Raw genomic sequence first — 24789 nt, 5'->3', positions numbered from 1 at the left:
GCATTCTGAAGACCTTGTGCCTTATCAAGGTCATTGGCCATGCAACTCTGCTCGTTACATGGTGGCACAATCATCAATATGATGAATGAAATTAAAAGATCTAGACTTCATGCTTCAACTAAAGTGACCTAACTCTTCATCTCCCTGAGAAAGAAGTCCTCTTTTCTGAATGCACCCTAAATTTTGCTATCTGGGAATGTTCTTTTAATGAGAAGTTTCCATTTCAATTTGGTGCATGAAGATCAGGTAAATCAAAACGAAGTTACAGTAATAGATGCTGAGCCAGTGCCCTATAGCATGAAGAACACCTGTAGAAAGTCCTGATTGTGTTGTAATTGTGTTTAATGTCAAATATAAAATTCACAGGCCAGATCCACAGCTTGCATAAATCAGTTTATCTCCACTTGCACAGGATCTGGTTCACAGCATCCATTTAGTTTCTCAGATTCCTGATCTTACGCAGACAACTGAGGGTTAATAGACTTACACTTAAGACATCAACAACATAGGGGATACTACCTCTCTTTGTTCATTGTTAATGAACAAGAATTAAGATTTGTTTTATAATAAGTCTGGTAATTAGTTATGATATTCTTACAAATATTGTATTTAAGGCAGTATTTCCCAAATGTTTGAACTCAATCAACAACAGGGTCAAAAAAATCCTCTACAACTTTTTGTATCTCAGTCCTATACAATAACTGTTGAATTTCTCCCACAAGAAATAAACAACGAGAAGTTTCTTGGGGGTGTGGATGATGGTTTTGAGGAATTCAGTGTTTGGTATGCATGAAAATCTTCTCTCTGGAGTAAAGATGTTAAAGGGTGCAGAATATATGTATTTTAATTCCATTTTTCAGTCCTCTCCTCATGAATTAAAACTTGCCAAAGCTATACTCTAAGTAAGTAACAAATTCAGGATCAATACTTAAGGTCCCAAGTTCAAGTGTTGTTTGTTTGTTTGTTTGTTTTTGTCTAACCAGTGTGTTGTCTTCTTGGTAGTATTAAATCCACCTCAGGTTTACTTTCATGATCAGGTACTAAACTCTTGAATTTTAGAAATCAAATGAATCGCTTTAATGTCCCTATTTGCCCAGTCAGCTCCCCCAAGCATAACTTGTGCCATTGACCAATGAAGCGATTCAGAGGATTTCAAAAGAGAAACTGGGATTATTGCTTCTACAAGTTTCTATTATATTGCTGTTTGCGACTTGTCCCTTCAGGCAAACGCCATACCCTTTACCAATATCATATTATCTTATGCAATATGCAGAAATCTCTCCTTTCTGCTTAAAGTTACAGATCCATCTTAAAACACAAGTTAACAATGTACACTGTAGAAGATTACAGCCTTTCATTTATCTTAAATGTTTGATCTTAATGAGGCCTGACAGCACTTCAACTGAGTTAGAACACAGTGTGTAAAATTATCAGGACTGTATTAGAAAACAGTACCCATAATCTTTGATGTTTGATTCCTTTCTTAGTCATAAAAAGACAAGTATGAACTAATAGAATCTTTTCTTTTACTCAAAGCAGCTGATTGCAAAATCTGAAAACTACAAAAAGGCTTTGACAAGGGATTGCACTTCAAAAATTATCCTATAGCTGACTGAAGACCTGAAGTTTATTGTTCAAAATGCATCTAAATGCAATTTTGATATAGTTCAAAGTATAACTCAAAATATTGGAGTAGGAAGAAAATTATTCATACTCACTTTAAAGGGTAGAATTCTAGGTTTTCTGGACATGAAAATGGTGTTTGTCCAAACAAGTCACTCTTCCAAGGTTTTTGTTTTTCCTACACTTGCCTACATGTAGTATCAGATACCTGTTGTACTGGAGCAATGTCAAAGACCAATCTTGACAATTTAAACTTAAACATGTTATGGAAAAACAGGATTAAAACTTGGCTTTTGTAAGCAGTTTAGGGATTATTTACCCTAAAACTTGTTTACACACAGAAAAGCTGAATTGTGTGTGTGACATTTGGCACTAGTGGCAAATCTTAGGTGAAGAAAATAGTCCCGTGCCACAAATAATGGGGTTATTATGTGTAGAAGAACTTTTGTGCTGCAATACTGAAGATTATAAGTTTACACCCTGCTGTTGAAACATGCTGGGGGGGTCATTACTCAATCTGAGCTGAAGCTCATTTGATCTTGAAACTCAGCAGAGTAGCTTCCTGACTCAAGATCACAGAGTTATATAGTCTTTCTCTATAAAGAGTGAGATTGAAACAAACAAACAAACAAAAAAAAAGGCGTCTCATCTCAGTTAATTACTACAACCATATCTGGTTCATTAGTACCATGTCTCATGCGGTGCAAGAAGACAACTGAAAAGGTTGCAATCCAGCAAACTAAACATGAAAAATGCTCTTTTGTAATTATGAATGAAGTAGAATCCTTGATTTATGGTTAATTATTCCACTGACCATCTGATATATCTATAACTTAAGGGGTAAATAGGTATACAATGCAAAAGGTAGAGTGTTTGCCAGAAAACAAAAAAATCCATGTTTTCTTTTTAAGTTGCCTTCTTATTATTATTTTTCTATTTTTTCATCATCTCCGCCCCCCCTTTACAAAACCACTGCCAATAGAATTTACTGAACAATATCCTGTTATGCAATACACTGAAATGTACACAGTGGTTTTGATTATAATAAACTATTCAGAAGCCTGGAAATACTTTTTGCAGAGCCTGAGGATAAAAATCTAAAGAACTTAATTTCTACAGACCTTAAAAGAGAGTTTTATCCATCCTACAAGATAACCTCAAACCACTATCTAAAATAAATAATTTCTAATTAGGTTCTGAGGAGGAAATTCTGGCCCCAGTAAAATCATTAGAAAAACACTTTCCACAAGAGGTTCATTATACTCCACATGTTTTCAGAAGAAAAGAGATGTAGTTCTGTTCAATTTTTATAAGATCTCTATTATTTCCATCTCTGTTAAAACTACATCACAATCCTATCTCACTCATGTATTTCCTTGTGGGTCAATTACACATAAGCATAGATACTTAGAGTCTTAGAGGACTGAAGACAGCATATTTCGCCATTTGCTTGTTATTGCATTGTTTTTTATTATTTTCCTGGAGTTTTTAAAATCTTCTTATATTTGGCTCAGTCAAGTAATAGATAGATCATCTATTTCTAAGTTAGAAAGAGAACCATGTTGTGATGTCCTCTATCTCTAATTTAGTCTCATCCCTTTTAAAGTTCTTGCTAGTGCTGCACTCCAGATAGAAATAAGAAAAATGACAGAACTGAGAAAGTGCAGAATTATAGTGTGCAATGGATGTTTGCACAGAAGTTCTGAAACTATTACCCATCCTTTGAGATAGTCCTGAGAGACTAGGATTCAACAACCTCAATATTGTGCCATGCAAATGGAACAGAATTGCTTCTGGGAAGAGGCAATGAAATGGGAAGATAAGTGTCTTTGTTATCATTTTCTATTTCACAGAATAATCATGCCTTTAAGCTGCTAAGACCAGTTCCTCAGATACTTGTTCGCCGTGTGGGGTTCCAGACAAATAATGACATTTACAAATGCTATTTCATCCTGCCAAAGGTGTTAGCCTGACTCTCTATTCTGTTGTTAGTTGAGAGATGGATATCTATATGTATAAACTTGCAAAACAAACATATTTCACAGACATGCTTAAAAATGAGGTAGGGACTGGAATTAAGGTTTCAAAAGAGGAAATTAACTCACCTATTCATTCACCGTAGCCTAGCCTTGTCTGAGGGTATTCACGTGTTCCATTAATTTGAGATCTAATTATGCTCTGCTGCTACATGCAAATGCAGGGAACTGCATGTACCCAAGGAGACATTTCAAAGATCTTACCTCTGCAGAACATCTGCAATACCTTTTCTTAAGTTAGGGGCCAAGACTTGCCTTTACTGAAATGAAGATAATCTCTGCACAGTAAACTGAAAAAGCATTCTCCTCATCAGTGGTGTCTGTATTGGGCCAGACACAAATATGAGGGAATTCCATTCTGGTGCCCAGAATCAATCAAAATCTCCTTCAATTATGTCTTGTGGAACTGGAAAATATACATTCCTATGTGAAGAAAAAGTTCACATTTAAAAAAACCTAAGTTGCTAGCTCAATGTTTTCATTACAGTGGCTGAAGAAATTTTTCGATTCTTGTTCATCCTCTGGACTGAACAACATTGAGACTGAATAGCTCTCCAGCGGAGAGGTACAAATATGATTAGGGGTCTGGAGCATCTTCCTTATGAGGAGAGACTGAGAGAGCTGGGTCTGTTCAGCCTGAGAAAAGAAGGCTGAGAGGGGATCTTATCAATGTTTATAAGTATCTCAAGGGTGAATGTCAAGATGACGGGACCAGACTCCTTTCAGTGGTGCCCAATGATAGGATGAGGGGCAGCAGGCAGAGACTGAGGCATAGGAGGTTCCATCTGAATATGAGGAAAAACATCTTTACTTTGAGGGTGCCAGAGCACTGGAACAGGCTGCCCAGAGAGGCTGTGAAGTCTCCTTCTCTGGAGATATTCAAAATCTGCGTGGTCACATTCCTGTGCAACCTATTCCAGGTGAACTTGCTTTAGCTGGTGGGTTGGACTACATCATCTCCAGAGGTCCATTCCAACCTTAATAATTCTGTGATTCTGTGAGAAACAAGTCTATCAACAAAAGTACAAAATTTGTATAGCCTATCTAAAATTCATCCTCACTTTTCTAAGACTGAATCACTCAGAAAATCTTCTTTGTTGAAGATCTGTTTTTTTTTTCTAAACACAATTCTCATGTCACAACTGATATCCTTATGTCCACAAAATACTATTGGTTCTGGATTTAGTTTTTAATTTGAAAAGATAGCCAGCAACATAACAAACATGTACAGCTTCCTGAGGCTGGGATTCAGCATGCACTGAGAGGACCTCCTGAAACTCTGCATTATCAGAGATTCAATCTAAAAATATGACACCTATGTTTTTGGTACTTCTGAAACCTTGAAAATCAAATTATGTTAACAGAGAACATCTTAGTCTTATGATCATCACGAGCATATACAATTCAATCAAAATTATCACAGTCATTAAAAATCAAGTAATCAGTAGAACACGGAAATCACTATGAGTTTCTAAGAACAGTTGCAGACGGACAGTGCTTTTATAATCCGTTAAAGGTATCTTAATTTGTACATCCTTATCAGGGTTCCACTATTTCAACAAATTGGTGGTTCAGAGGAGCTTTATCTGAACACACAATGTTCCATACCAGTGGCCCTGCAATAAGCAATAAAATTTAATGAAATAACATTAACAGCACAGTGTGCTAGCTTGAGCATTGTATAATTAAATGAGTTTTGTTAGCTCGGCCAGGGCAATTCCAACCTGTTTGTAAATTCAGATAAAAAGATAGAAAATATATTTTTCGCCAAGTCCAAGTTGTACATGTCCTCTTTGGCTCTCACCATGTTTTTTTTCCAGACTAGTTAAAACAGTCTGTCATTATTATGTGTTCCTAAGGCCAACTCCAGACACAGAAGGTACTCATGGCTCTATGGTCTGTACTAGAAGTAACTGCGCTTGCATTCCATGAGCATGCAGAGCCAGTAAAATAAACTTTCCTCTTCTGCCTCACACAGCTCTCCAGTTATATTGTTAGGTGCTTTCATCTTAATTTGAAACATCAGGTATTGCTCATTTCTTAAAGTAAGATATTGGACTTCATGGTTGTGTGACCTGATTGAAGATGGTAAAACCTCTCCTTGCAGGCAGCAGACTGCTTGACCTCTCTAACCACAGCTGTGGCCTCACTGACCACACTATGTGCAATGGCGTGTCTGCTGGGTGGAATTTATGGGTATGCACTGGAGGCAAGGGGGGCTGGGCAGCTGGGACAGAGCAGCCAGAGTGGAGAAACACTGTGGATAGATGGCAGTCCCTGCCAGGCTGTACCAGAAAAAAATGAGAGAATGAGGGAGCTGCTGACAGCCCACACACTGGATGATCAGTTTCTTTCTGAAATGAGGAAAGTAAAACAACACTCAGCAGTGATGAAAAGATGTAAAAGAGCAGCCCTGAACAATCACTTCTCTTACTGTTGCAGAGACTGGCTCCATGCCCAAGGCAAAATTACATCTAAACTCTCACAGGCAGCTGAGCAGCTGAGAGGGAAATGCTGGAGTGTGCAGCGACTGAGTTAAGTTCTCATTTCTACTTGATCCTAAAAGCAGCTGAAGATGCCAACTTCAGGATTCAGCCTAAAGGTTATAAAAATATATTTTTTTGCAGTATGGTGCAGTCAAATATAGTGTTAAGTAATGGAGCAATGCCCCTATAGGAGACTTAAAACTCCCTATTCAGGAAAGATGCAGCTCACAGAACCAATTCCCCAGTGCTGTGCTCTCACATCTGTGCTTCACTAAAACCAAAGAACCTCTATAAGCACTGATGCACTACCCAAAAAAGCAGCTGATCTCTCCTATTCATCACTAAGAGGTACCACAAGGGGTAGAGGCTTATCTAGATTTAAATGTGGGGGTCAGGGTGTGTGTGTTAGTATTGTTAATGTCTGAAGTGGTTTAAACTCACACCTTTACTGAACTGGACTACAAAGCTACAAAATCCTGCATTGATATAGATAATTAGATTAATTTAGAGCTCCCTTATGCACAGGTTATTTTATAACTGCCATCTGTGCAGGAATCCTACACTTTCCACTGAAGTGCTCTGTACTGCCCACTCTCAGGGATGAGGAAATGGATGAGAATAATCCCTAGGTCGAGCTAGTAAGGCAGTTCCTTAACTGTTTCCCTGGATATAAGTGGACATACAAGTGAAGCTACAGATGAGCTAGCTCCAAGACAGATGAATATTTCATTTTTAAGATGATGAATGCACTAGTCCATTACAATCTGAAAAATGAAGCTCCTCAGTTGAAATTAAAATCAATCTACAATTCTTCTCTCTCATGTCAATATGTGCATTTTTTCACTCCAACAATAGATAACATTGCCAGCTGTCTACAGCCATGTTAGCTTTTCTTTATGCTGACTTAAGGTCTGTGAGATCAGCTTGTCTGAGAATAAACAATGTACTGTACTCAACTCTTGCCATGGAAAAGAGAGCTGGTTTTGTTTCCTCTCATTTCAAGTTTAATTTTCTCTTTTTAATCTGAGTTTTAAAGGGTCTCACAGAAGTGTCAACTCTGTGTTGCCTGATGATGGAATTTCATTAGTCTAAGGTGACATTTTAGGTTTTATTTTAATAATTTTTAGTGTTATTGCTTCCTATAGGGAAGGATTCTTTTAAATTGCCAACACATTGCTGTGCACAGTAGAGACCTCCCTTGGCTGGATATGAGAGAAAAATCACGTACTGATAGCTATTCATACCCCAGAAGTGGGCAGAGAGTAATGTGGAACAAAGCAGTCAGAGAAACTCTGAGCATGGCCATCTTTTGCAAAAAGAGTAATTAGAGAATAAGGCATGTTCTAAAGCTGTTGAGGAAAATCTAATTCCAAGTCTTGTGACTATAGACCAATAATAAATCTATAGCATTTCATTCTGCACCAAACTTAAAAATGTTTGTATATGCATATAGGTAAAGCACGCGTAAATACATTGCAACTTTATTTGCATCAACAATACCCTTTAAATAGAACCAGAAATATTCAGCAAAATATGATACACAACAATTGCAGAAAACTGAAACAAAATTCTCTAAGACTGCAGCTGGCAAAGTCCAGGTCTATATTTTCTAAGCTACTTTGCATTTCAACAAATTTACACTTACCCTGGCCAGCTGATTTCATTAAAATCAATGCCCAGCTCCCAAATGCTATTCTATTAATTGTTATAAAGAAAGTTAACCCACAGAATGCAAGCTTAAGTACCTGAACATAGCATGCTTAAAATTTAAGGCTGTGTTTCATTGATGGTATATATAAATAGGATTTAAGCATTCAAAAATGTATTAATATATAGAAATGATTGACCAAATTAGTTTTGTATCTGTTATTTTCCTTTCTTTTGAGCTCAAAGGCAAACCATTTTTAATCACTTGTTTTCATCTCAGTTTAAATTTTTATTTCTTACACACAAACAAGTAGTAATTTTTATTTATTAGAAATATTATGAAGAGTGATGTTAATCTTAATGGGATTATCAAAGCCACTGGACATGTATTTAAATTTCACTCTGTTTAGATACCTATATTTTCCATTAAAGACCATTAAAAGAATGTGTTGCCAAAAGAAAATTTAATTTAAACCCAAGAGATTATTTGTCTGTTTTTCACCTTATCTTCTTTATATTTTAACATTTTCTACAGTGTTATCATCACAAGTAGAAGCATTTTTTTGGTGCATGAACTGCAGAAACAAAACCTGATTGGTATTTATTCCTTGTCTAAGGTGGAGAAAATGCAGATTGCAAAGAGCACATGCATTAGCTATAAAAATTCTGTCATCTTTAATATTTTACACTATTATTAGCAACACTGTGTAAGTAGGCATGTTTCCCAGGATTGTCTTCACACAACACAGAGTCCAAAATTCATGCCTTTCCTGTGGTTAGGCTTTATTATTGCATGAAAAATAACAAAATAGCTTAACATTTGAAAATATTAATGTTTCTATAAAGACCTCCTCAAATTTAGCTGCAAGTAATTTTCCTCCCTCAGGATGCCTTAATCTTCCTTCTTTAAGACAGCCATTCCTACTTCCTTTATATTTAGGTCATGATAATGAGTTACCTGTCTCAGTGAGTCATTGTGCTGTTATTGACAATTCTTACGATTTTATAATGATACATTGTTTTTAAGTGTCAAATTATATTACTGTCCTGCAGTTTGTCATGACGCTTTCTGTACTTTGAAATGAAAACCAGCCAGATTTCTAGACTGACATTTGCTGCAGAAGCTGCTACAGTCCATGTGTAAATATCCTCTGCTTTTTTGCTATTTTTAATAAAATAAAACCAGGCTTCCCTGAGAGCTAATGGCCACCTCCTAGATTTGATTTTACGCTTAGTGGGCTGAATAATAAGACTGGTCAAGAATTTTACAATACATTTTTTTTTTCACAAAATCCTTGGCAATAAGACAAATTTGTCAGGGCTTCCAGTGGAGTAGGAAGTCCAGAAACCATGTCAGCCCCATTTAGAGGCAATATCTAAGACCATCCTTCTTCCTGATGCAGAGTGAGGAGCCTAGCAGCTCTTTGAAGCTGGCTAAAGCTGATTCTCCAAGAGTTTCTTCTTGCCCATCTGTGCACCAAGACTTATATAAGAAGGAATGTTAGTTTCCTCAGCATCTCAGCAATCTTTTTTTTTTTTTCTTCCTCACAGGTTTGCTTGAAACAATATCTCAGACTTCCTAGGTCACGTGGAATTTGTGAACTTCATTCTGTGTCTAATATTTTTTGCTCTTATGTTTTACTTGTGCAGTAATGAGTTTCAGCATCCAGCCAGTTTTACTGCATAATGGGATGGGCAGATGTAGGAAGAATGGGATGGTCTGCAGGAGGTTAAAGATAATGCAGATAAACACATTCTGTAATGCAGGTGAAAAGCTGTGCTGAGAAGAATTGTGAAGCTATAACGGATAACTATCTGAAGACAATTTCATAGCAAGCAAAAAAGCACATTCATATCAGGAATTATTAGGGAAACGAAACATTATTAGAAAACAAAAGCATTGTCATTCCCTCTTTAAATGCTTGGCAATCCTACTTCTTGAACACTGTACCACATTTTAGAAAGGATATAGTGGAACTGAAGAAATTTTACAGAACAGTAGCTGAGATTTTGAAAGACATAGAACAGATCCTCTGTGGGACATGACAAAATGGACTAGAGTTCTGTAAAAGAAACAGAGGAGGGCAAAATAATGGAAGTCTATAAAACAACATGTGATATTGAAATAATTAATAAGAATTGAGCAGTTTTTGCTGCTTCTCTCTATACAAGCATTAGAAAGTAAAAAGTGAACTTATCAGGACATAAAAGGAAATAATTTTTCAGAAAGCATGTTGTTAAACAAGTGGATCCTGCACAAGTATTTGGAAGAGTAATCCAATAAGAGTTATTAAATATAAATCCACTTCAGGGTCAGAAATCCAACTGAGCTGTAAAGTCAGAGAATGAAGAGTACTTAGCTAGGGAAGAAACACATGGTTGATCATGTTTAGCTCCTTGGTGTATTCATGTAATTCCTGCTGGAAACAGAATACCAGCATGGACAATTCTGGGACAGTACTGAACATGTATCACCATTCTTATTGTAACAGAGGCATCCATCATGATAAAAGCAGTTACCTGGATAACCTTACATCATAGAATCATAAAATCATAGAATCATTCCAGTTGAAAGAGACCCTCAGGATCATCAAGTCGAACCATAAGCTAACCTAACTCTAGCACTAAACCATGTCCCTAAGAACCTCGTCTAAATGCCTTTTAAACACCTCCAGGAATGGTGACTCCACCGCTTCCTTGGGCAGCCTGTTCCAACACCTGACAACTGTTTTCGTGAATTTTTTTCTAATATTCAGTCTAATCCCCCCAGCACAACTAAATTATTATTATTAGATTATTATGCTTTTGTTATTTTCCTATATGCCTTTCTACATATCTACTCTGTACTACTACAGGAAAAGGACACTGAACTACATGGCTTTATGGTCTGACTGTTGTTAAGGAAGAATGCCAAAAGTCAGACACCAGAAATATCAGCAATATCATACATTGTAGGGAACGTGTTGATCATATCTTCCAAAGGACTGATCTTCCCAAGTGAGAGACCTCCTAGTGAAAAGAAAAAGGACAGTGTGTTGAGAAGAAAATGGAAAGAGCTAATACATAACTGACTTTGTTAGATATGAGGAGGTTTACCTTTTTGATTTTGCATATCTGCATGAATTTGAAACTTAATCTGAAAAGAAGTGCATGAGTAAAGCACAAAAAGAAAATGGAGAACACATTCCAGAGAGTGTGAATAATGTTCAAGACAGAACTCTTAAATAGTTGATAGTGGTGGGGTCAAGAAAACATAATTAACCCTGTCCTAACTGGATTATCCACATAATGAGTAGGATGTTTTAAAGTTGCTGGTATCAGCTAGTTATATGAATAATTTCTTGTTAACTAATCCAGTTTGGGTTTTTTTTGTTTGTTTTGTTTTGATTTGATTTGTTTTGTTTTTAATAAACCCACACCTCAAGAAATCTATCTAAATTAAAGTAGTATAGATACATTTGTTGAGTCTGTGGAGATGTATTCCAATAACAGAGAAAAATCATAAACAATTCTACAGGTGGTCTAGGAGCCTGAAAAAAAGCCTCTATCAAATGTCTCCAGTGTAACTCTACCAGACAATACATCATTCACTACTGTAGTACAAACTATCCAAGTAATAATAAGATTCCACACTATTCAACGCTAGTGTAGAAAGAAACAATTTATTTTCCTGTTATTGAACAGCTGACATTCTATCATTGTTACACAGTAAAATAAGAAGACAAATATAAAAGAGTGGATTTATTTCTCCACAAAACATGTTTTAAAGCTAACCTTCATGACAAAAAACCACAATGAACAGAAATATTTGACATGAGAATGCTACACACACATATATGAATGTGTGCACTTATATGCACCTGTGCATGGTGTCCACACATGTAAATCCTTATTTTTCATTCCCACCCCTTCTGCATTAAGTTTCCACCTTTTAAATTTAAACAGCTGACAAAATATTTCCTTTGATCCTTGTTTATGTATTTGTCCAAAACTTAGATTCCAGGAGGGGAATGTTCTTAGTGTTCGAATCCTTGATTTAGTGACTGTAGCTATTTTTTACCTACTGCTATTCATTAGAGATTTATGAACATTTTAAGACAGTAGCACACAGGCACTAAACAACATTTACTTTCTACTCAGAATTAGCTTAATTCTGGTGCCAGAGAAATCAATGAAGTAGGAGCAAAGATGATACAACATCAAATGCTTTCAAATATCTCTCCTATTCATTACAGGCCTAGATATAAACAAATAATAACTCAATTGAAAACCTCAGAGTTTACATCTACTGAACTCTATGTCTTCTGTGTTTTAGAGTTCAAATTATTTTTAGTTTTGTGCTGAAATCACATAGGCATTTTTGTGCACTCACATCTTAATTATATTGGGGTTTTTTCCTTTTTCTTTCCTGAGGAACTGTCACTAAGATTAAAATTGTTGTTCAGAGCACATCTAAGTAAGAAGGTGACTTTAGGGTTCATTATCTAATTGATCAAAGAACCTACTAATTAAATGTATCTGGGCCTGATCAAAGTAGAGACATAACGCAGCAACACAGTGAAAATGTCAGCTAGGTGCATGTGACTTAAGCCGTCAGGGCCACTGGAGCTTACTATGTAGCTTAATTACATTAAAGCTAAGGTTTTCAAAGGAGCCTAGCAGAGAGAATTGGCTATGTATCTTACATTGCCCTGGATATATAAGACCATGGTTTCAGAATGCCTGCATCTTAGCAGTAAGCTCTGTTTCACATGACTGCTCTTGCCAAGCTTGCTCAGCTCCTACAGTGTTGACTCAGCACATATGAGGTTACTGTAAAATCTAGGCTGAATTATCTAAGTAAATGCTCTTCCTCATGGTTCCATAGTCAAAGTTAGACATACAGATCTGATGCATCTGCAGTGTTTTTGTAAAAATATCCCTTGTGTCCGTTGTTTAAAAGCAATGAACTGCAACAAGGAATATGCAAAACTGCCTTATGGTCTCTTAAATCTACAGCCAGTAGCATTTTTTCTTTTCATTAAGGCCTATCTTCATTCTGAAAATACAAACAAACAGCTGACTTAAAGCATCTGCTAATGCCTATGACTCATCTAAAAGAAAAGAAGAAAGCGGTGAAGCTACTGTATTACCCGCATGAATAGAACCTTTTCCATACTCAAATAGCAAGATAAAGACAGCGGCTATCATTTGAAAACAGATTTAACAGTCTATGATTGATAACATGGGTTGGAGCCAGAGGTAGCATATGCTTAGATCTATCTGAACAATAACAGGTTGGTCTTACCAATTCTAGACTAACATATTCAACAAAGGATAATATATACTTTGCATTCAAATGTTTCTTATGCAAAGGTGAGCAACATTATTTTTATTACAGTTATTACATATATTGCAGTAACATCTGAAATTCCAAATCATGATGGTAATGCTGAAAGAATCCTACCCCAAAATTCACCCTAAAAGTGAGGACAGATGCAAGATTATTTGTTTAAGACCATGCAATAAATCAGGAACACAACTATGACCCAAAGTCACTGGCATCAGTCTTCTATTGTAACTTGTGGGCAAAACTCCAGTTGTTTAATGATGTGGATAAAAACTCTAAGGCATGGTTCTGCCTGGTGTCACTCTTGGTTAGTGACTAAATGTACATTGCTACAGTGTAGATTGCCCTGAAGCCCAGCAGAGTTTCCCCCTTCCTTGATAGAGTAGCATCTCCACAATGGAAGGAATTAACCCCTAATGCTGTTCACACACAGCTTGCCATGTATCCACTAATTGGTTGAATGTTTGCAAACTTCTAATTACTATGACAGATAGGTAGCAATAACCCCTGACAGAGGGATATATCTTCTGTCAGAGATGTGATTTACATCCATTTGTCTGGGTACAGTAGAGATATCTGGTAATAATTCTAAGTAGGATGGATCTCACACTGTGCCTTTTAAACAGAAAAATGATATAGATAATATGGTTTTATAAATTTGAACCAAATGAAAGTAGGTTCCAATGTAACGATCTAATGAAATTCACTTCAAGGTGAATAGAATAGGAGACAAGAATAGGAGGGAATAAAAAGTAAAACCCTACGTTTTTACATAGACTTTGTATTCAAGCCAGACCTCAGAGACTCTAGCTTTAATTATGTTCACAAACATGGTAATTCTTTCTTATGGGAAGCATCAACTGATTTCAAATCAACTTCTTTCTGAGATTAGTTCAATGTATTTACTATGAGCTCCCTAAAAATGACCAATATACTCTGAATTTCAACCATTGTGGAAATATCTAGTCACTGGATCTGAATCTCTTATCAAATTCAGTGTCATTTCATATGCTCCAGAGACTGCTACTGCAAAATAAATTAAAACATTATTTCTTTAATTGAAAATGTTTCAGCATTCAACAAAAGTTTCCAAGGAAAGTTCACATGTATGGCAGGAAGAATGCATACATATATAGTAATATAAGCATGCATATGTATATGAACTAAAATATGAAATTCAAATTATGTTATCAAAGAAATTTCATATCTGACTTGCAGTTTTCAGAGGCAGTAGGCCATTAATCATTAGTGCTATTCAATTCCCAGCAGTCATTTCAGTTATTTAGTTTTGAGTTATTTTTACAAGGAAATGAACTGAGTAACTGTCTAAAGTTAAAAAAAAAATAATAAAAAACAAAAACAAAACCCAAAAAACAAAACCATATCTTAACAGGTATGCGTAAAAAGACTTCAAAAAATTCTTGCAGACTTTCTTTAAATCTATAATATAATAATCGTAGCAAAAACAAGCATTAGTTCAGGGACACAAGTTGCCTGCTGTTCCAAAAGTTTAGCAGAGCTAGTGTTTTCAGAGTCTACTGGATGAAGTCAAGGACACAGATTTGAGGAAGGAGCTTCATCTGGCAAATCTACAAAGATCTAAAGGCTTCACTGTCTAATGTTTTGATATCTATAAATGAGACAGAGGAAGCATTGCTTTTTCTCTGTCTTCACTGGAATACTCTTTAGGCAACTGCCAACTTTGCTCATTCCAGGTTCCTCTTTTGTAATGGTGAAAATCTCAAGAGCTCATTAGAAAGAAGCCCAAGACAAAAATATATTTTCCTCATTTCAATGAAGAGGGATTGCCATTTGGGGGTTTACATCTCCCTAGAGGTTTTTAGAATTACAATTTATATAATATCTTGCCATCCAGAAGCTTGCAAGATTAAGACATTTAAATCCTTGAGTACTCTGTAAATGCGCCATCTATGTCTTATCTTATGTAGAACAAGAATAAAAAAAAAAAAAAAAAAAAGTTAGTATAGACACAAGGGTGACTACTAGCATGATGAAGCCTGAGCAGTTTTACTGAATCCAATGGTTTACCAAAAATGTCATTATTCACAAAAATTAAAAAGAATTTTTTATTTGACTTTGGCTAGACTTTCAGAAACAGGCAAGAAATCAAGGAGGCAGGAACAGATTTGTCTCTTGCTCACACTCTATGCCTTTTCCAGAATGTCACCTTCCTTCCTGTCACAAAGAGACATCCAGCCTCAAAATTCCAGCCTTATTAGATTTTACAACAACATCTTGAAATATAGGAGTTCCTGTAGGGTAGAAATAGAACTTACAATGTGGAAGTTACGTGTGTCTTGAAAATTAAATAAAGGATGTTCTTTTGAGAGTGGTCATTGCCTCCCCTCTAGCCAAGGGGAACCGAAGCAGGAAGAGGTGGAATGCCTTGGACACAGACACAGCAGTGGCAAAGTAGAGAGAAGAATTCAGATCTCTAACTTGCATCTCACTTTATTTTCTCCATAGGAGATGCATTACCTACTAAAAAGGGAGTAGGTTTATCCAGATCAGTGAGCAATTGCTCGTCTTAATCCAGCAATCATAGTTCTAACACAGTGCAAGATACCCAGCCAAGTGAGAACCCTGTTTTCTGTCCTTTCAAAAAGCAAATTATCCTTGCATGATTTGCAGTGACTGTATAAATTATGAAAACATCTATTTACTTACAATTTTTCTAAACCGCTATAAAAGTAAAATAATTTAAACATTGACTCAGTTTCAGTGGCCAAGTGTACAGCCCCCAAGGAATCCCAGCCACTGATTCGCCCTTGTAAATTAGCAAGAATTGCACAAACACTTCACAAATTCAATCATTTCTGTGCCATGCTGCATTTTTATCTCCTGCTAACTTAAAAAGCTGAAGTTCATTCTTATTTAATCCCGTGTAGGTTAGTGAGATGACACAAATGACTTTGCTTAACTGGCACTGACTCTATTAATATTTAACTATAGAGAATAACAAAAAAAGGAGCAAAAAGGCTTAGGAATTAAACTACTGCTTGCATGACATTTCCTCACACTCTCTGTTTTTTTAAATATATACTATCTCTTCACTAGCAATTTTCCATTCAAAAAATCCTTTGCACAGTAGTTGTGTTTAATGTAGAGGTATTAGAAGAAAGAAATGTAACAGATCAAGATTCAGGCTACAGTAAATCTACTGTTTCTCAATCCCTATGCACCTTCACAGAATTAACTAGGGCCAGAATTTTCAAAACAGATGTCTATGCGTAGGTTCAGTCCTTGGTGCCCATTTCAGATGTTGTTATATCAGTCCTTTGAGAAATCAGAACCTCAACAGATCTTAGACAAAACAAGGTCAATCTCTTATTATTCTTTCATTTTTTTCTTCCCTAATTACAGGAAACCGAGAAAAATATTCTAAACTGTAATATCACATATTCTTTCAACAACCAAGGTAACAACAACATGAGAAACTATCATGTGAAAAAAAAATAATTATATTACTGCTATAAACCTGCATTACACCTGCAAGTAGCCATTTGTGAGTGCAAACTTTATAACTAAAGGATAAAAAGTTAGATTTGAAAATTGTTTCTCATATTTTACAAAATGTTTCTTAAATTTTAGAATTCATGATTTAATAATTCTTTTGATCATGATATAAACTTATCTCAGTGATTTAGATTATTGGATAAGTAAACACCTGAATACTCGAGATACTACTATAAGTTCAGTATAAATATGGAAAAAAGGCTGTGTTCTTTTTTTTTTTTTTTTCTTTTATTTTCAAGATAAGGAGAGAGTTTCTAATTCTATAAAAGATATACTAGTACAGAGCTTTTCATTACAGCAAGATTAAAAATGTTGACTGTCAGTGGATTAACAAGGATTTAATTAAAGTTTGCAAATGCTGTGTTCCCATTATTTGTAAAGGAGAATGGAAAATGTGCAGAGTAATTCTTACTATAGTGTTACAAGCCTTCTTCTCTGACAATCTATTAATATTTTCCCCATTTTATTCCTTAAATTCAAATAACTTCCTTTCTTCACTGATAAATAGAAATGATTAAGCAACAATTTTGTAGAGAACTATAGCCCCAGTTGGTTGCCCCTCCTACAGCTAATATTTCAGCTGTAATAAAGTTAGTCATCTTACAATACATTAGATACAATGGTGCCACTCAAATTGTGAATGATGCCAATAACTTGTACAATTTTCTGAAAAGCCACTTCAGCTGTTAAATTGTCCTTCTTCATTCTTGTGATCATTCTAATGGAATAATTTGAAATCAAGTCAGGTTAAAAATATAAATGAGATGTAACTAAAATTGAGTATTTTGCTGTAAAACAGGAGGAGCACACCATTCCTGGGTCCTGATCTTACAAGCACTTAATACAATCATGCTTTTATTTATACATGATATTTAGTTACATTATGAGGCTAGATTTTTGTTACATACAAAACTGGAGTAGATTTTATAATAGAAAGGAAATTGAAATGGATAGTTCTTCCTTCATGACATTTAAGTAATAGGAATGATGCCTCCACATTCAGGAACCTGTTGGAAATCAGATTACATCAATCTAACACTACAGCTACAATTGGATTTAAATGTTCTTCAGTAGTGTCTGTCACAATTTTGTATTCTGCACTGTTAGATGGTTTCCCTAGATTTAGTTGTGTTTCAGAGACAATGCCAAAAAATAGAGCACTTGTGTTATAAGACTTTTTTCCCTACCGAAAAGCATGAAGCTAAGGTCAAAAAGTAAGTTGGGATTTTGGTACCCTCTTTGAAATATTTCATGGTACCAAACAGTATTAATAAATAATCTTCCACATGTTTCGGCTCATTTAAGACTCTCATTCCAGGAAGTATGCCTCACCTGTAAACAGCATATTTTCACCGCATGCTTCTAAAGAGCAGATAAAGTTGAAAGGAAAATAATCTGCATTTTTCAAGAGGCTTACTTTTTAATTAGAGACCCCTGTGGTTCATATGGAATATGAATAATGAATTTTGAAAATTCTCTTTGATACAGGTATGCACAAGAAACAATAAATACTTAGAGGTAGAACTGAGATATGAAATAACTTATTTATGACACGCAAAATTAAGCACTATTTGTGGGGAGAATAAAACAAAACAGAAGTCCTAAATCTGGATCATATTAGACTGAAACTCAAAAAAAATGTATTGCTATGAATATTACATATTTATAAAGCACCTTACAAATGAGAACTTCAAAGGATTTTTCAAAGGATTCATTAATAGATCACAATAATCCAGTAAATTAAATGTCACACTATTCATTTCAAGGCCAAGTGCTGGGTCCTCCACTTTGGCCAGAACAACCCCCTGCAGCTCTCCAGGCTGGGCACAGAGTGGCTGGAGAGCAGTCAGACAGAAAGGGACCTGGGGGTACTAATTGACAGGAAGCTCAACATGAGCCAACAGTGTGCCCAGATGGGCAAGAAGGCCAATGGTATCCTGTCCTATATCAAAAATAGCGTGGTCAGCAGGACAAGGGAAGTGATCCTTCCCCTGTACTCTGCATTGGTGAGGCCACACCTAGAGTATTGTGTTCAGTTCTAGGCCTCTCAGTTCAGGAAAGATACTGAAGTGCTGGAGCAGGTCCAGAGAAGAGCAACAAGACTGGTGAAGGGACTTGAACACAAGAGGGGAGAGGCTGAGGGAGCTGGAGTTGTTTAGTCTGGAGAAAAGGAGGCTTAGAGGTGACCTCATCACTCTCTATACCTGAAGGGAAGTTATAGCCAGGTGGGGATTGGTCTCTTCTCCCAGGCAGTTAGCAATAGGACAAGGGGGCATGGGCTTAAACTCTGCCAGGGGAAATTTAGGTTGGATATTAGAAAGAAATTATTTACAGAGAGAGTGATCAGGCATTGGAATGGCCTGCCCAGGGAGGTGGTGGACTTACCGTCCCTGGAGGTTTTTAAACTGAGACTGGACATGGCACTTAGTGCCATGATCTAATAAATGGACTGGAGCTGGACCAAAGTTTGAACTTGATGATCTCTGAGGTCTTTTCCAACTCAGTTGATTCTGTGATTCTGTGATTCTGTATTAAGTGATATATCCAGGAGTGTGTAACATAAAACAATGGTAAATTAAAACTTGGGTATCTCATTTCTCTTAAGAAGTAGGAGCTGAGACCTCAACTTTCTTTTATGAGGAATATAGCAAGGAAAAATCTATGTTTTGTACATGGAAAAGGGATTTTGACCATCACAGATTTAAAAGAAAGTGCAATAAAGAATCAAAATTCAGTGAGGATCACTGAGCAGAAGTAGTTTGGAAAAAAATGGAGAGTAAATAATAAGTTTTATACGTGAAGTGTGATTTAGTTATTAACTGGGACAAGAGTCTAATGTGAACTGGAGGTGGCATAGAATCATTACAGGAAATTACATGCAATACTGGGATTATTTTGATAGTAGACATTTGCTAGATACCTACCTGAAGAGGCAAAATGAGGAGGAGATGATAATTCAAATGCAAAACAGGCAGATGGAAAGATGACATAGGTTGCAATCAATGGGAGGTTTCAACAGCTGGCTAGGCAAGTGCTGGAATCCATTAAATTGGATTAGAAAATGTCAGAAGTGCAGCAGCCAGTCAGATTCAGTTTATAGTAGTTTGGCACAGTGGAGAGGTCATGTTTCATTAGGATTAGTCCTGTTTCCTTTTACCATACTTCTTAGAATATCATGCAAGATGTGATACAGATCAAATTTTCACAACTTGTCGGGTTTCTTGTATGCCCTACTGTAATTTTAAATACTTATTTACATCACATATTTTTGCTGTAGCTATGCTTGCAGCAATATAATTGCATCACCCACACTGAATAGATCATTTAAGCAAGCAGTTAAAATTTTAAAATTCCAAATGTCTAAACCTAGATTTTCTCAGAGCTCTTTAAGAAACAGTATAGATGTATATCTTGTTTTCTTATACTTGCAGTCTTTCCCAATTCTGGATATTCACCATTGATCACTTGCTTCTCTGAAGTACTGTCCACATAACTGGTCACCATCTCCATAGTTCCTTTTCAGAACCCTATGCTTTCTGAAGATGTATATTAAAGCAGTCTGCCATTAAGCCACCCATACCAAATCAAGCAGTCTCCATATTAGTTTTTCTTCTTTCACCCACAAGAAGAAAGGCAAAAGACAGTATTTTTAATATTACCTCTTATTTTCTCCTCATTTTTCTTAAAGGCTCTAGCTTCCTCATGGCCAGCTCTTTTGCATGTGAGAATCATTAATAAAGCAGCACTACTGATTAACTTGTCAATTAAATACAAGTCTAGGTGCTTTATGAGCTCAGAGTATAAAGGCCACTATGACAAGAGATAATGAAATGCATATGCTAAGATTAATTCAAACCAACCCGGAACACTACATTCCTGGTTTCTTACACATATATTATGCCAAATATCTGAGCCTTCAGACACAAGAAGTTATGGAATGCAGCAGTAAACTAGAGGTCTGAATTTTAGATAGCACTGATTACTCAAAAGCCTCATAACTTGAAAATAAACATAAGATTACTTAGACTGTCACGGTATCAGATGTTCTTATTACTTGAAGTGGTACAAAAAAACTTCTGTGAATGCTCTTGGACTCATAAAAATTATCTATATAATGGAACAGCACATGAATTCTTATCCAAAGATGAGAAATGTGTTGGAGTGGTATTATACAATGTCTTACAGGAGTTGTCTTTGGTCTAAGGTTTCCTGTTTCTTTCTGATTTTCTTGGGGTTTTCTTCTGTTCCCTCAAAGTTATATCTGAACACCTTCCATATCATATGGATTGTAATAGAATAAATTAATTGTCAAATTAATTTGTTATTTAAACATATTATGTAACTGAACAAACTGACAGAAATCAGGCAGTAAAATAGAAGAAAAATCCCTTCTATTCTCTAGAAAGCTGAAGGCAAACACTACATGACTGAAACAGTCACTTAACAGCTTGTATCACATAATTGTCATAACATGTAAGTATCAAATTTTACCTTGCTACAAACTTGAAGAAAATCAGTGACTATACTGCATTTTATTTCATCATACTGAGGCCACACTCTGATATTGATAGATCTCTTGCAGCACTGGAAACAGCTTAGAATTTCTGATGGGAATCATTTACTGTGACGAGCAATATCAGCAAGAGCATTTGTGATGAAGCAAGTTTGGCAGCAGCTCGAGAGAGATGCTGAGAAAGAATTTAAGCATGTATAAGCATCTATATCCCTCAGTGGGTTTGACCCAATATGTTTTTGGGTTCCCCAAATATGTGATGTCTCAGGAAACAAGACAGTAGTTCCCCAGGACAATAGTATGTTACAGAATAACCTGTGTGTAAGTAAATTTGCAGTAGTCTTTCATAAGCTAATAAGTTACAGTGCCATATTTAAATACACTGACATAAAAATGTAAGGACAGCACAAGGCCATGCAGATCTCAAATACTCAGTGTAATAGTCAAATGTAATAATTAAGGATTAATTTAAAAGTCTGAGATTAGCAAAATTAATCACACAGTGAAGAAAGACTTCACAAGCAGATAAGAAAAATTATATAGGAAAGAGGATGAGGCTGCACTGCCATTAGCTGCTCTCTGTGATAGCTCATTAGGTTAGCTTTTACCAAAGGAGTCAAACCTAAGTATTTGTGTGTAGTAGCTGAAACATAAAAAGCAAGCAGGAAGCTCCTGCTGGGAACACAGGGAGAAGAGCTCTCAGATTTCTCTGCATGAGATTAGAGAAATGTTTGGGGATATGTTCCCCTGTGGAGTTCAATAGCAAAGTAACCATTAAACAGCCAAAAGAGTGGCACCACTAAGGGACAAAGACAAAAAAGGCAAAAAGCCTCTACAGCAGCAGATATATTGTGCTAGCAACAAAAAGTACAGCACTGAATCTAATGGTCATTTCTGGTGTGTTGCAATCAGACTGAGGTATATTAGCAAAGGATTAATATTAAAAGAACCACGGAATCACAGAATCACAGAATCACAGAATGTTAGGGATTGGAAAGGACCTCGAAAGATCATCTAGTCCAATCCCCCTGCCAGAGCAGGAACACCAAGATGAAGTTACAGAGGAAGGCATCCAGGCAGGTTTTGAATGCCTCCAGAGTAGGAGACTCCACAACCTCCCTGGGCAGCCTGTTCCAGTGTTCTGTTACCCTTACTGAGAAGAAGTTTCTTCTCAAATTTAAGTGGAACCTTTTGTGTACCAGTTTGAACCCATTACCCCTTGTCCTATCACTGGTTGTCACTGAGAAGAGCCTGGCTCCATCCTCGTGACACTCACCCTTTATATATCGGTAAACATTAATGAGGTCACCCCTCAGTCTCCTCTTCTCCAAGCTAAAGAGACCCAGCTCCATCAGCCTTTCCTCATAAGGGAGATGCTCCACTCCCTTAATCATCTTTGTTGCCCTACACTGGACTCTCTCCAGCAGTTCCCTGTCCTTCCTGAACTGAGGGCCCAGAACTGGACACAATATTCCAGATGTGGTCTCACCAGGGCAGAGTATAGGGGAAGGAGAACCTCTCTCGACCTACTAATCACCCCCCTTCTAATACACTCCAGGATGCCACTGGCCTTCCTGGCCACAAGGGCACAGTGCTGGTTCATGGTCACCCTGCTGTCCACCAGGACCCCCAGGTCCCTTTCCCCTACACTGCTCTCTAATAGGTCATTCCCCAACTTATACTGGAACCTGGGGTTGTTCCTACCCAGATATAAGACTTTACACTTGCCCTTGTTATATTTCATTAAATTTTTCCCTGCCTAACTCTCCAGCCTGTCCCGGTCTCACTGGATGGCGGCACAGCCTTCTGGCGTATCAGCCACTCCTCCCAGCTTCGTGTCATCAGCAAACTTGCTGATAGTACACTCTATTCCCTCATCCAAATAATTGATGAATATATTGTATAACATAGGCCCCCGTACTGACCCTTGAGGCACTCCACTAGATACAGGCCTCCACTAGACTCCACCCCATTGATCACGACTCTCTGGCTTCTTTCCTTCAGCCAGTTTGCCGTCCACCTCGCTACCCGATCATCCAGACTGCACTCCCTCAATTTAGCTGTGAGGATGCTGTGGGGGACTTTGTCAAATGCCTTACTCAAGTCAAGGTAGACCACGTCCACTGCACTGCCATCATCCATCTATCTTGTTACATCCTCATAAAAGTCAATGAGGTTGGTCAAGCACGTCTTCCCTTTGGTGAAGCCATGTTGACTGCTCCTAATGACCCTGTTATCCCTGATATGCCTTGAGATGGCACCAAGGATAAGTTGTTCCATCAGTTTCCCAGGGATGGAGGTGAGGCTGACCGGTCTATAATTACCCGGGTCCTCCTTCTTGCCCTTTTTGAAGACTGGAGTGACATTTGCTTTCCTCCAGTCCTCAGGCACCTCTGAGGGTGAAAAAAAAATTAACAGGAGAAACTGCAGTCTTGTTTGTCCACTGATGGGGAAGGATACCCATGCTTTGTAAGTAACAGGATCACAAAGTCTACATTGGAAAGCCAGCCCAACAACTTATTTTCTGCACCTTATATCGTCCCCACCAAAAATAAAATCCCTGACAAGTCATAATCCTTACAGTAGAACAGGAGCTGCCTCCTCCCATAAAACACTGGTTTGGCATAATTTTATAAAACACATTTCTCTGTCAGTAAAACAGACTGCAAAGAACAATTAAGAGCAAATATTATACTAGGTAAGGAGGTGCCATTTTTATGTCACATCTTGTCAGCCTTTGGCTCTGAGATTGTGTTCATTCAGATCTTAGAGCCTGAGTTTCCATCTACTGTATTCTTGTGCCTAGTTAACTTCAACTGCTTAACAAGTTAATGCATGGCTTCACATTCCTGCCATAAATCACCTAGTAATAAAAATACTACATGCTTTATTTCTCCCATGAAGATGGTGTTCCAAAAGAGAGAGAACATTAATAATGGAAGAGTGTATGACTTTTTTTTTTTTTTTTTCACAGAAAGGTGGCATCTGAGACCAGGAAGGGCACTGGTTTAGTACTGTTTTCTCTAACTGTGGGTCATAAATCTCTTGGAGGTCATAAAAAGGTTTAAAAAAGAGAGCTGTCAGTGAGCAACAGCTCAGTCCCCGCAGGGCTGGGAATTAAGAGAGACTATTATTACTTACTCCAGTTTTTACACTTTCCAGAAAACTTTAAATTATCATTAATTGCTGGAAACAGTTCAGCTCCTTCAAAATGAGGAAGTCAATAAGCACAGTTGTTTTTCACTCTCTTGTCCTGGAGGGACTAGTTAATACTGACTGGCTGAGATCACTCAAAAACAGAGGAGCTGGAAGGGCCTTTAACTTTCAGAAAGTAAGCTAAATATAATCATTGAAGTAAAAGATCTGGGGAGAGATGACAAAGAAAATAGACCATTGTTCCTCAGCCATTTCTCCTGGCAACTGTGTCTTTCTTGGGAATCTCCTGCCTCTTGTGTCCCCAGTCACATGTTTCCATCCCCTGAACATGCACTTGTTTGTTCTGGTATAATTCCACTCACTGCACAGACCTCTGGGGAACCAGGTTATAACTCTCAAGTTAATAACAAGCCTCCCCATAAAAGCAGAATATTTTAAAAATAGATGAGTAATCTCTCTGTT

The sequence above is a fragment of the Nesoenas mayeri genome, assembly GCF_963082525.1.
Source record: "Nesoenas mayeri genome assembly, chromosome: 5".
NCBI classification, from domain to species: domain Eukaryota; kingdom Metazoa; phylum Chordata; class Aves; order Columbiformes; family Columbidae; genus Nesoenas; species Nesoenas mayeri.
The sequence above is the reverse complement of the archived record's forward strand: the minus strand, read 5'-3'. Positions refer to the sequence as shown.